Source organism: Heliangelus exortis, chromosome 1, assembly GCF_036169615.1.
Source record: "Heliangelus exortis chromosome 1, bHelExo1.hap1, whole genome shotgun sequence".
NCBI lineage: Eukaryota > Metazoa > Chordata > Aves > Apodiformes > Trochilidae > Heliangelus > Heliangelus exortis.
The window spans coordinates 146648141-146661530 of NC_092422.1; the positions used below are offsets into that span (position 1 = coordinate 146648141).

General features: G+C 41.9%; 1 protein-coding gene across 7 annotated transcripts in view; it reads right to left on the bottom strand.

Annotated features, from left to right (window-relative positions):
- MRTFA (myocardin related transcription factor A) overlaps positions 1-10518 on the bottom strand; it is a 98723-nt gene extending 88205 nt beyond the window's left edge. For 4 of the 7 annotated variants that reach the window (XM_071731742.1, XM_071731735.1, XM_071731709.1 and 1 more), the window contains exons 1-2: positions 10387-10518; positions 1711-1774 (exon numbers count right to left, since the gene is read on the bottom strand). The gene's annotated coding sequence lies outside the window, so the exon portion shown is untranslated. Of the gene's footprint in view, positions 1-364; positions 433-1710; positions 1775-10263 lie in introns of those variants that run through there. The other 3 variants (XM_071731750.1, XM_071731716.1, XM_071731726.1) reach the window with 3 other exon arrangements.
- Positions 10519-13390: the final 2872 nt, after the last annotated feature.

Here is a 13390-nt window from a genome sequence, read left to right on the forward strand (position 1 = left end):
ACTCATGGTGAATGTGGATTGAGGATAGATTGAGACAAGAAAGTCATTGGATGAAAGTGGAAGTAAGACCTCACAAGAAACCATCTGCTTTCAAATACAGCACATTTGAACTTTGAGACATGAGCTGTATGACCTAGAGAATAACAAGGTGGTGAGTCGGGAAAGGAAACATAGTTCGGGGAACAAATAAAGACTAAGATGCAAGAACGTAATTTTTTTAAAAGGAAATAAACCAAAGGTGAAGTAATTAGATTTCAGTCAGTTCAGTTCCTAGCACAAGTATTCATTCCAGCACATAGCAGCAAGCAAAACTGCAGAACTTAAGAATGTTAAGGAGTTTATGGCCAGGTATTTGGTAACTTACTTTTGTGTGCCTAAAGAAGTAGTTTTATGTTTTATCTATCTCAGTCTGATCATGGGCTGTGACTGAGAGTGTAGGTCCATATTTCATCGCCTCATTTCAGCTCAAAATTCTCCAAATCCAGTGGCTCTGCAACCACAGAAAAAGTCAATTCGTTTTGCTGTTCTGATGGAAAGCTACACCTTGAAACATGCATTTTTTCCCCATTGTGTTAGCAATTTGAACCTTGCAATACAGGTTGACCAGATGTCATAAAAAACCCAAATAAAACAGACGAGCAGGGCACACAGAAAAGTGACAGCTTTCAGCTACCTCACGTTAGGTACCGTGTGGAAACAAAGCCTGAAACAGAGTCTGCAAAAATTTTTCTGACCCCATTCACATTCTTTAGTCTTAACAGTATGAAACTGTCTACAGAAATTAAACCAATCTGAATTTATTTTGCTGCTTCTCCCCATCAGTGGATACCAAGTGTGGAATCCAAATTTGTTTTGAATAAATTGGCATGTCCTAATGCAGCTACCCAGCGTGGTTTTCATCTAAGTGGAAAGTCCAGCAATTGAGACTGAGTCACCAGATCTTCTCTTCCCTTCCTCCCCTACAATAGCTGACTTGCCCACCTTGGATTTCCCCACTACTGAAAAACAGGCAAGAATTTTCTTCAGTGATTAAGAAAGAAGTTTATATCAATAGTATTGTGTTGTCCAAGCTAAACAGCTTATTGAGAAGTAGTGAGTACTCAAGACGTGCTCCCTAACATGTAAATCTAATGAATGTGGGTAAAGAATATGGTGGAGGGGTGGGGGAAATCAGTACTGCCAATGTCCTTTGTCATTTCAAAGGATACAGAATTCAACCTTCAATATGCCTTTCTTTGCAGCAACAATACCAAGAGCCATCAGCTGAAGAGCATCTAAACCAAGACTTTTGTACTGGTGACACAGCCTGGGACCACAGATAATGTCTGAATGTGTCACCCTCTCTTCTGAGTGCTTTTGTATCACACCATTTTGTAGATATTACAGTTTGAGTGTATAGATGCAACTGACTGCCTTTATATACTTGAAAGTATTAGTAACACAGAAAAAAGTTTGCTACTCAGTACCAGCTAACTTGTGAAAAGTCTGACTAATTGCTAGGCAGCACTGAAAAGGGAATAAGTGTGTCATTTATACTCTTACACTATAAAGTACTTGGTTAGACAGCTGTCACACCTGAAACTAGTGAAAACCCAAAATATTCTATCTCTAACATACTGCCATCCCTCATGTTTAAGGGATGCATTTTCAGTTAAGCACATAGGTAGAAAAGGTGCAGACTAAAGACAGCAGAGTGAACACAATACATACCTTACTCAGAGTTCCCACGGACAAACCCAGCTTACTTCCATGCCAGCAGCTCTCTCCTCAGTCACTGAAAAGAAAAACAGGACACAAATACTCAGAGATCTTAAAGAAAATAAAACCCACAGCCCATTTTCTCCTTTAAGAGTAAGGAGAGAAATCCTTTACCCAGGAATTTTTTTTTCAGATGATCTTTAACCCATTTGGCATACAAAACAAGAAGCTGGACTGAAATACCATGACTGCCATGCTTGTATACACATACCCATGATACTTGCAGAGCACAGCTTTTACTTCAGGACTATTAGTTTGTCAGTTCTGAAGAATGCATTGTTTGAGATTTGCTAAGCAAGAATATTCACCAAATGATATGCTCAGTCTTCCTGTCCTTGTACTGAAATCATTCTTAAACACTGGAGAGCAGAAGTTGGGGATTGTTATGACTAGCTTATTACACCATGTTATCCATGCAAACAGAAACAGGGAGGAAAGGTGAAAAAGTACCTTTCAGAGATTTGTCAAGACTGTGATGGGAAACCCATTTCGAAGGTGGGGAGGAGAGAACCATCCTGCACACTGTAAAAACTCAAACGTACTGAAGTAACACACTGCTTTCCTCTGACAATACAGTTTTAATGGATGTTGCACAGCAGTAGTTAACTAGAAAATAATTACTTCAGAGGCTCTGGAAGACTATTGTCTCAAAAAGCAATAAAAAAGGTCAGAACTTGATTTGTAGTTTCTGTTACTTTCAATCCTTCTTCCTTAGCCACGTTTTTTGTTGGTTTTTTTTTTTAAAGCAAATCCTTATTTGAAGGCTTTAACATAGAGTTGCCATTCCATTACCTCCACTGAGCTTTTCAGACTTTAGGGCTTCCTAGACACCAGATGCACAGAACTGCAGTTAAGATGCCATGATATCTGTCAATAAGAAAAAAAAAAAATCCAGGCACCTCCCCAAATACAAATTTCAGATTGGATGGACTTAAGCATTAATATAGCTGGACTGAAAAAAAAAATAAATAGAATGACCTGTCTACTACTTTAAGATCAGAAGAAGTAAGACCAATTAGCCTAATTAGTCTCTTCCAAATAAAGAACAACCATAGCTAGATACTTGGATAATCAGCATATTGCAAAAGAGAAGCAGCTACTGGTAATAAATTGCACATCTATTTGGTCAACTCTCCACCAATTAACAGTCTGCAAGAGAAGAGATTTAAAATACTAATATACATTTTTTGAAAAGTGAAGATGCTACTGCTACCATTACAAATCCTTTCAGAGAATGGTTCTACTTTGAATAAAATGTGTCAGCACACATTAATCACAGCACTACCAGAGAATCAAGAAGTCGCCTCAATTATTTGTCATCAAGTCAATATTTAGAATTACAACCATTTATATAATTAATCTCATGTGAGAACCTATAACAAGTAATTTTTTTCCTTAATAAAGCAGCAAAACTGATATAACTGTAATTAAAATACGATGCAAGGCTACTAAACCCAGTATATACTTAAAAAGCACTTTTTACAGAATTGTGCATCCTGTATTTCCTAATAGGCAAGGCAAAAAGGCCCCAAGACATAAAAGTCTCTAACAAAGACAATAGATGACCAAAGTAAATAATTTGATATTGCAATCTGATAAACAATGTGCCTTATTATACAATCTGATGAAATAATTTTGCTGGCACATTTGTCTGACAGCATTAAGCACATTAACATAAAAAATTAGGTATGGGATGCTTGCTTGTGATGGTGTTGTTTTTTTAAATCAGACAATGAGTGAAATATATCCATACAGGTTTTGGTGGGGTGTTTCTGAGACAAGTACTGCTGAAACTGCTTTGCAGTTTGGGAGGTGCAGAGAAGACAGTGAAGCACTTTAATTGAAGATTTCTGCCCACCAGTCCCTAGTTTCCAGTAATCTTGGTTCACTGCATATTATTCTCCAATTTAAGATTGCAACAGCACTGATAAAATTCAACAATCACCATGCTGCTATATTTCATTTTCAGCATTTAAGATTCATGTTCCTGAATCTCACTTAAAACATCTGCAACACTGCACATTTTCTTGGTCTGCCTGTCCCACCCTGGGATACAGGACACCCGCTAGGCTTTTACAGAAGTGGGGCCCTACAACCAGTCAGAAAATCTTGGTATTTTCTTCCACATGTTCTTCTCTGGAAAACTTCAGATTGATGAATATTCCAGATCTGAAGAATATACCAGGCTATCCCTAATTAGGTGCCAAGGTGAGGCAGAAGAGGGAAGAACCTCTCTGTACACCCGCAGTTCTATATCCCTTCCAAGGCGCTCACTACCAGAAACTGCTCAACACGAGACACCAGGCTCAAGAGAGATCCACCTGGCACAAAGACCTTCAAGTCCTACCCCTTAAGGTAGGCATGAAGATAAAAAACAAATGCACACAAACACTCAGTGATGTTTTGCATCTCAGCAAAAACTTTGCACAATCCTTCAAAAAGGACATGCGTCAGTGTGTATGTGTACATGCAAATATACAGAAGACAAAAAAATTTATTTGAATAACTTCCTTACCTTGGTTTATTTACCTCTTATAAGTTTTCAGCACTTCCATTAGCCTGCTCTGGTGTCCAGAGATCCTTGTTTTCCCTTACATAACTCATCCTTCAGGACAGCATCTATTTATCTTCCTTTCTCTGCTAAGAACTAAAGTTTTATTCCAGATACTCTGGCCAACAAAAGGCCAATTTTAAAACTTACAGTCCTATTTGGCAAGGAAGTTCCTGTTCAATCTTAGGAGGTGGAAAAGTATTGCATCCTTTGAATTGCTGCTTAGTCATCTGAACCCCAAGCAGAAGACAAACTGGGTTCCAATGGGCATGGACAGTCATCAACTTTTTTTCTAATATGTGTGCCACTAAGTTAAGAGATGCTGCAGGTATAATGTGTTTCTATCATTATCCTCACTGAGCTAACCCATGGAATTTCAATCCAGTTTTAAGATGGAACAACAGAAAACACAGACACACCCTGCTTTCAAAATAACAAGTCCAACCTCACAAAAATTTAGCAGAACAGCCTTATAACTGTAATGAAAGATGAGCTCTTTACTGCTCTTTCTATATTGAAGCAAGTGATTAATCTGGCAATTGAAATATTTCCTGGCATAATTATACAGTTTCTACTGGCTTTGTTATTCTTTACTTATAGACCAATCAAAACATTCCTCCTTTTTACTCTCACTATACCATCAACACAGGCAAAACACTACTGTCCTAGATTTTCTGAAATAAAAATGGCGTCATCTCAAAGAAATGCAGAAGCCTCATCTTGCTGATAAACTTCTCCATCCAGTGGAAATGTTTATATGTCAGTGTTTACATGTTCAAGCCAAATGGCTGCTATTCCAGTGATTACAATGGCTTACTGCCTTCACTGGTGGCTTGGAGTTTGAGCACGTCTGAACAACACAGAAATTCACTGACATGACTCACAAGTCTGATCTGAACACAGCAACGCAGAATTCATATCCCATCTTTCTAAGAGACATGTAACTTCTCAGATGCAGGCTTTGAAAAGATTCAGACTCCAAACAATCTGTTGCTGTAAAGCATGCCTGACAGGATGTAGGAAAGCAAATTTAGAGACAGTTGTATTAGGCCTAACATTAATTTGGCCCTACCAACCTCTCACAGAAACCTCTCACTCAGGTTCAGGTCCTTCTTACACAACGAATTAGAAACTAAGCTACAGAGAAGACTGCAATGACATTCTGTTGGCAAACTTCTTGTTTTGCTATGAAAATCAGAAGAGAAGGAAAAAAAAACTGTTTTGTTTTAAATAATCAACCAAGAAGGGACTACCCATGCTTTTTTCCAAAAGTTTCTTCCTGATGGAAGAAAAGTTTCCCTGCAACTGAAAGTGAACCCCGTCTCATCTTTGCTCAGAACTCTACCTCCACACATATAAACACTTGCAGAAAGAACGTGTGTGTAGAAGATGATCTCATTTGAGTAACCCCATATAGGGTGTCGCCCATATGGATCAATCGTGCAGCGAAGACATATCCTCAGTATCTCTACCAAACCACAGAAAGGGTAGAGCTCAAGGAACCACAGTACACACACACGCCCTCCGTAGGGTGGCTAGAACTTGTTGTAATTGCCTTATACTACAGGAAGCATTAATTTGAGGTTGAAGCAATTTGCGATGTAGACTCCCATCCCAAAACACAATGGATCTCACAAATCCAGTCTCCTGTTCCCCTCACATGAAGATACTCTGAAGATGATGTGTAGTGAGTAAAAATATAAATAGGGAATTTTCTGCACTGCTTTATGCATTGTGATGCATAAACACTTCAATATGTGCCTGTGACAAGCAGAGACAACAGCAGCAGCAGCAGCTCTTGACCATATCTAGGGTAAAATTTTTATTTCCATGAATTAAGAACTTCCACGGAGGCAGCCCCCAATGATCAGCTGTTAACAAATAACATCCTGGCTCATGTAGCAGCAGCTACCACACTGCTTCTGCTCTGCTCCACAAAACCCCTGCTTTTCTGGATCAGCAGGGCCAAAAGAAGTTGAAATAGGGAGCAGAAGGATAAGGATAAGTAGAAGTAGTCAACATGCTAGTTTTGTGGCCAGAGAAGACAAAAGCAGATAGATGGCATGAGGTTAAGGTGCAAAAGAAAATCCTCAATAAAAAGCTCAGACTTTAGTTTTCAAGATTTAAAAAGACTTGTGACTCTGTGTTAAATTTCATCTTCTTACAGAGATACTATCAATACAGCTGTGTGCCTAAATCCAAAATATTTCTTCACACAAGAAAAATGATGCTGCACACACACAAGAAAGTGGGGGAGGGAAGGGGAAAGGAATGCTGCACAAACTAGATCCATTACTTCAATTTCTGAAATAGAAACCAATTTAAACAATTACAGTACCTTGCTCTGTGACAACTCTCCACTTTTTTTATGTGGAAAATAAGTGTCCCATATCAGAAACTAGAAAAGGATCAAAGAAAGGGAGCTACTGTTACCCAGCATTGTTCTTTACATCGGGAAACACAGTATGAGACTGATGGCAGATTCCTGTGTAAGCTTGCATGCAACATTTGCCCTCCACAAGGACAACTTGCATTTAAAAATCTCAAGGTATTGACTGACCACTACCACATACCTAAGCCTGGTAATGTAAACAGTCTTCACCCCAATGCCATTCATGTCCCTTGAAGAAGCCACTTAACAGTGTTTGCACTCCATAAAGCACTCGAAGGAAGGAAGGCATAGCGAGCACATAAAGCACTCACATTATATTCCTGAAGAACTGAACAAAGTATTTGACAAAGGAATGAGTTTCTCAATTTGCATGAACTCATCCATTCCATCTATTTGACACACAAATATAAAAGAAGAATCATAGGACCAGTTTTAAACTATGGTGCCAAAAATGTTCCTTTTAGCTGTAGCTCTTACTAATCATCCTCTGTGCTCCTCCCCTCCGCTCTGGTTAGGCATTCCTACAGCCCTCCCTACACTTTTATTTGGGGAGGCTGATGGGGAGAACAGAACATGCACAGAACCAGGTCTCTAATAACCTGGCTCAGCATGCAGCCCCACAGACATCACCAGTCCTGAGGTGGCAGCAGCACACAGTGAGGAAGGGGGAAAAGGGCAGATAGGAATATGAGCTATTCAAGACAGCCCCACCACTAAGAGAAACGTCTGTGTGGTTCCTCGGTTCTAGTCTTAGTTCAGCAGTGTGTCCAGCAGGAAATAATTAGATTTGGCTTTCCCAGAGAAGGTGTTTGACAGTTTCAGAGTGCTGAACAGTTGCTTTTTCTGCTTCCTCTTTAACAGTTTCTCAGGAAAAGACATTGACCCTCAGGACAGAGTTGGTTAAAAAAAAAAAAAAAAAAAAAAAAAAAAAAAAAAGGAAGGAGTATTGTGCAACTATAATAAGGTACATGGCGGAAATCAACTGTACTCTTGAAAAGGGATCTTAATCATAATACTGAGTTATCAGTAAGTAAACAGACATTGAGACAGCCTGATTGTATCATCTACAACACAGGAAGGACATCTGAGCATAAAGACAGAAGACTCTTAGAATTGCTATACATTGTGATTTTGAGGTAAAAAGCACACATGGAGACAGCTCACACATTCCAAACATGTGTAACAATTAATCTTGTGATAATGTTTTGACATACCCCAAGAATTTCTACTCTAACATCCAAACCCTTTCTGCTCTGACTTTCCTCTATGTCCAGTACAGCTGCCCCTTCCCCCCACCAAATACCACACAGTAATGTAATTATGGCTCAACAGTGGAAGAAATTCAGTAGGTATTATTACTATCATTATTATTATTATTATTATTATTATTATTATGGTATTTTGATTGCCTGAATGCACATTTCACCTGGAGGTTCAAGGATCAAAGGGCCTGGGAAAAATGCTGCTGCTTTACAATGCCAGCAGAAGCCAGAGATATGAAAAGAAGTAACAAGCAAGGACTCCTGCCCAAACCCAGGAGTTTCCTATTATTTCATATTCAAGGGGAGGAAAATTCAAAGACTGCTTTTGGAAAAGCCCCATATTCTCTTAGTTCTATGTCAAATGTCTTCTGCACTCCCTCTCTTTGCATTTTATTTCATGATTTGCTTTTTGCCTGAAGATTTGGGGGTCTTCTCCCACATTATGTTATAGTTGATAGCCTTAATTAAATAGAAATTAAAGGTGTTTCTGCAAGTGTTGGAACCAGCAAACACAGCACCACTTACATTTTGCACAGAACAATACAATTCCCAAGAAGCACTAACTAGCAATATTTCACTGTTTTCCTGAAATCACATTTGGTACCCAAATTGTAAGTGAGGAAGGACTGACAAGGGCTCAGTGAGTTAACATCAGGTAATTAAGAAGGGCAAATTCACCTACTTGAGGAACGTTTATGGCATTTGCTTTCAGCCCTGTATCCTTCTCCTTTCAGCATAAAGCACAAACCTCAGAAACAGGAAAGGAGTTCACAGTCAGCCTCAGATCACACACTTATTTTAAAATCTATTATTAGATTCTATTTAATCACAATGATTAGATCATTCATTTAATCACTGCAGCAAAGGGGAACAAATGGGTGTCCCTCTCATTTCATATTCAGAAATGATTGAAGTATTTTTGGCAATACTTATGAGGACCTAGAGACATCACACTTTTAGCAGCTCTACAGTACAGATATTAACAGTGTCATTTACAAAAGCCTACTGATGGCTTTTGTGCAAGCAACAAGATATATTTGAAAGCAGTGCTGAAAGTTTATTTGTATATTTTCTTGAAAGTAAAACCAACATAAAACTAGAAAACACACTTCCAATAAGTCAGCCATATCATGGGTAACTAGCCCTGACAGCAAACGCAAATGTAAAATAAAACTAGAACTGCATACTGAATTGTCTTGGGGCTCATGATGGGATAGACACATTCAGTCCAGAATAGCTACATTTTGTATTATCCAAATATTCACAGCTGTGTCTTCAAATCAACCTACCAAGAAATAAAAGGCACACCGTGGTTTCCACAATCCAGCAAAGAAGTTACAGACTTAACCAGAGATGGTTTTAATGCCTTCAAAATGTATTTTCTATCGATGTTAGACCAAGATGGAGTTTCACAGCAGAGGCCCTGATACTGTCCGATCAAACAAGATACAAAAAAGGGAGGGCTGTAAGCAGCAGCAATCCTGTAACCTCTTATTCAGCCCACCCAAGGCTCATCTTGTGAAAGAGAACCACACAGAACCACGTTAGCACACACAGTTCGCATGATGCAGTGCAAGGGTACACAGATGCAGGCTATAAAGGTCTGAGGAAGGTATTTCCACTTACACGCAAGGCAAAAGGTCCATCCCTGATGGGCGGGTATGGGAAATCACAGTCCTCGTTAATACGAGATTCTGTAGTGACAGAGAGGGAGATGTAGTCCACACTGGACCTACATCTGGGACACGGGGATGTCACCTTAATACTGCATCTAGGCAGAGCCTAGATGGACAAGCACCCATCCTAGATGGATCCTAGATGGACAGGCATGGACAAGCATCTTTTCATGGGGGAAAACGAAACCCGCTTGATACCGTCTGGTGCGTGCCCAGACCGATAGGGATAAAAGGGAATTAATGCCGCACAAACCCCTTCCAAACTACTCCCAGGCCTGTAAAATCGGAAGAAGAGCACTGGAAGAAAGAAGCCCCGCCAACCTACCGAACGGCGAGGCGCTCGGGACGGGAGGGGAGAAACGCTGCGCCGAGTCGCCCTCAGGGGGGAGAAGGCGACAGGGAGAGGACGGAGCGGGGAAAACCGAGCCCGAGGGGAAACAACCGCGACGCCGGCCCAAGGCTGAGGGGAGCGGCCGTGCCCCGGCGAGGGGAGGCCCCTCGGGGCGTGCCGGGGGCCCCCCGGAACGGAGCTGTCCAGCCGTGCCGGGCACCCACCTTACGCCCGGTGGGGACCGAGTAAGGGGGAAGGCGTGGGGGAGACAGGATCCCCCTTCCCTGCCTCACCTACAGCCGCCGCTGAGGAGAGCTGCGGGGCGGAGGCCCGCGCCCACCCCCCACCCCCTTGCTCTGCCCCTGGCGGCAGAGGTCGTCTCGCAGCTTCTCTCCGAGCTGGCGCTCCGTGCTCACCGGGTCACGGCTCCATCCTGCTCCGACCCCGCCTGTCCTTGGCGGAGCCTCCGCTGCCGCCGCCGCTGCCCGCCGAGAAGGCGCCCGCCCCGCAGCCGCCCGGCCTCGCCTCCGCCGCCCGGCGCCTCGTAACCGCGGAAGCGCCCGCCCCCCGCACCGCCCTGCCTCGGCCACACGCGCCGGCCGCCGCCAATCAGAAGGGAGCGGCGCCGGTGAGCGCCAGCAGCAGCCGCCAATGGGCTGCGAGCACCTGGGGAAGCTAACGGGCCCGAGGCAGCGCGAGGGGGGCGGGGACGGGGCGGGCAGCCAATGGGAGGGAGGCAAGGGTGATGTCATCGGCGGAGGGGCGGGGCGTGCCCGGGAAGGCGGGGGCGAGGAGGGGGCGTGTCCTGGCTCTTAAAGGGGCAGCGGTGCCCATATGGCTGCCGTGGGGCGTGGGCGTGCCGTGGGGTGGGCTGGGCAATAAGTTTTATTTGGGTTATGGTTTTTTAGTGGAGTATTTTTTGAGTGTTTTGTAAGGGGATATTTTCCTAAAGAAGCAATGGGAGCGCTGCGGTGGAGACCTGGGGCGCCCTGGCTCAGGCCCTGAGATGGCTGCACGGGGCCAGGCAAAGCCCAGCAGTGCAGGCCTGGCCCTTCCCTTTCCCCTCTCTCCCTTCCCTGGCTCCACGATATTCCTGCCCAGCACCAGCCACCCCTCACCCCTGGGGTGACCCCCACCGCAGAGGTTGGCTGCCATGTTGCCATCAGTGCCCCATCTGTGCCCGAATTTGGGTTTCAGGTGGTTCGGAGGCTACATCTGCCATTCCGGTGGCTGAAACCTCAAAATGTCTGCTACGGGGGTGTGCTTTTTTGGGAAAGTGTGTGGTTTTTTGATTGAGAATAAAAATGGGAAATGACAAATTGGTGAAGTGTCTGTAATGAAAACTTGTGTATGCTGGGGAAGGGTTGTTGAAAAAGCAAAGGAATGATGGCATCCCTGAAGAGCAGGACAGAGGATCATAGTTAAACTGTTACAATACTGTTATAAATAGTTGTTGAACATCTGCCTGCGATGTTATTCTCACCCTTGCTTATTGTATCTTAAAAGGACATCACAGACATGAACCATGACAGAGGCTGTAATAATACTCAGTGAAGGTATAAAATAATAAATGGTATAACGGAGGCAAGAATGGCCTTTCTTTATCCTCCATGTAGTCAAAGAATTAGAGGCATGATACAACTGCCAAACAATGTATGTGAAGTAGTTAGGAAAAAATGTTTGTGCCATGTACAATTAACCTATGAAATTCATGATAAGAAGCTTGATAATACAAGAATCTTAAAAAGAACCAGTTAGACAGTTACTGCCAGCCAGCAACTATCTCGCCCTAGTTTCTAATCCTGACATTTACAGCTCTTTGCTTTTCATTCCCAGGGATCCAGTTCAGTGTTGGCTGTGCACATAAATCTTGATATAATGTAATTCTTCTCCATGCTCTTTGGCAGGGTTAGCCCTCCAGAGGTAGTTTAGTGAAGGAGTAAAGCCTAAAACATGTAATGTTCCCATGGATGATGGTAATTCTGGGAGTTTTACGTTTATTGATGAGTCGAGAATATTTACCTTCCTTTTCTCCAATGTTTTCCAAGAATAGCTCTTTAGGGATCTGAGATAAATGCTCCAAGGCGATGAGAAAGCACGGATGGCTTTCTGGTTTACATTGCTGGTTTTAGGAAGAACGGTGCAGGGCTTGTTCGTGCAATTATTTGCTTAGGAGAGTTGTTGATAAATATTTACAATGTGGACAGAGAGGTGATGTGACCAAGTTTGTTTGCATACCACAAACTGACAGTCAAGCTCATAGCTGTGCCCGCATTTTCAGTTCACAAGCCAGAGACCTACTGACCAGCATACATCTGCCTTCAAACAGATGAACATTTAAGGGATGGAAGCCTTTCCCTTCATTTTGGTGCCTGAGTTTCATTGGTTTGCCAATGCCACTATGATTTACATAAGTCTACATATTAATGATTGGTTTCAGTATCTACTGCTACGTTTTCTAAAGTTCCAAAGGTATTTACAGACCTTGATAAAGATACAGTAGGGAAAAATGGAAAGTAAGAAATCTGCTTGCCCGTAATAGCTTGCTTCCTTTGCCAGGAAAAATGAAATGTGAAGAACACATATTACAGCAAGATTTATTCTTTGTTTTAGTTTTGAAGGCCTTTTTGTTATTTTCAGTAGTTTTCAGTTTCCTTAAAACTTATAATGAACAAACTAAATTCACATTTCAGTAACAGATACATAAAAAGAGTCTTCAGTATTTGTAAATGCAGCAGATTGAGTATATTAAATTACTTCCATTTGATTTAATGTTAGGTGAAGATTTACACTGAACAAAGAAAACACCAGTGAGGTATAACAGTACAGCAGAATTCAGCCTAGTTACTGATTCTAAGGGCAAACTCATTCCAAACTCCACAGCATAATTACAAAATTAAGTGACTTGGTGCCTGCCATGAGCAACTAAGCTTGGAATCTTGCACTGAAATATTTGATTTTCCTAATCTGACACCTTAGTTATCACTGACTTAGCATTATGATCAGTTTTGCATTTGGATTGCCTTTCTCTTTAGAGAAAAGCACGAAGATGGGAAGAAACACCAAAAGAGACCAAAGCTAAAAGGTGTCTTTAAAAGTCTTGCTAAAGATAAAGTTCTTAAAATGGCTCAATGCTAAGCTTAACCTTAAAGACTGGATGACTTTCAGATATCTAGAGATTAATCTGCTTAAAACCATAAGCTATTAAAGAAACCTTAGTGACCCAACAACTCAGAACATGCCTAATAACGCTTATTGCCTTGGCATTAGGCTGATGGACAAATTGCCTTCTGATGGAGGAAGAACCAGGTTGGCACAGCTAACTATTCCAGCTTAATTTTTTGGAAAGTAATGAATTCTGCTGTCTTGGCTTCTGACTAGTGACGTTCATCTTAGCACCTGAGCAAGATCCTAAGTTTT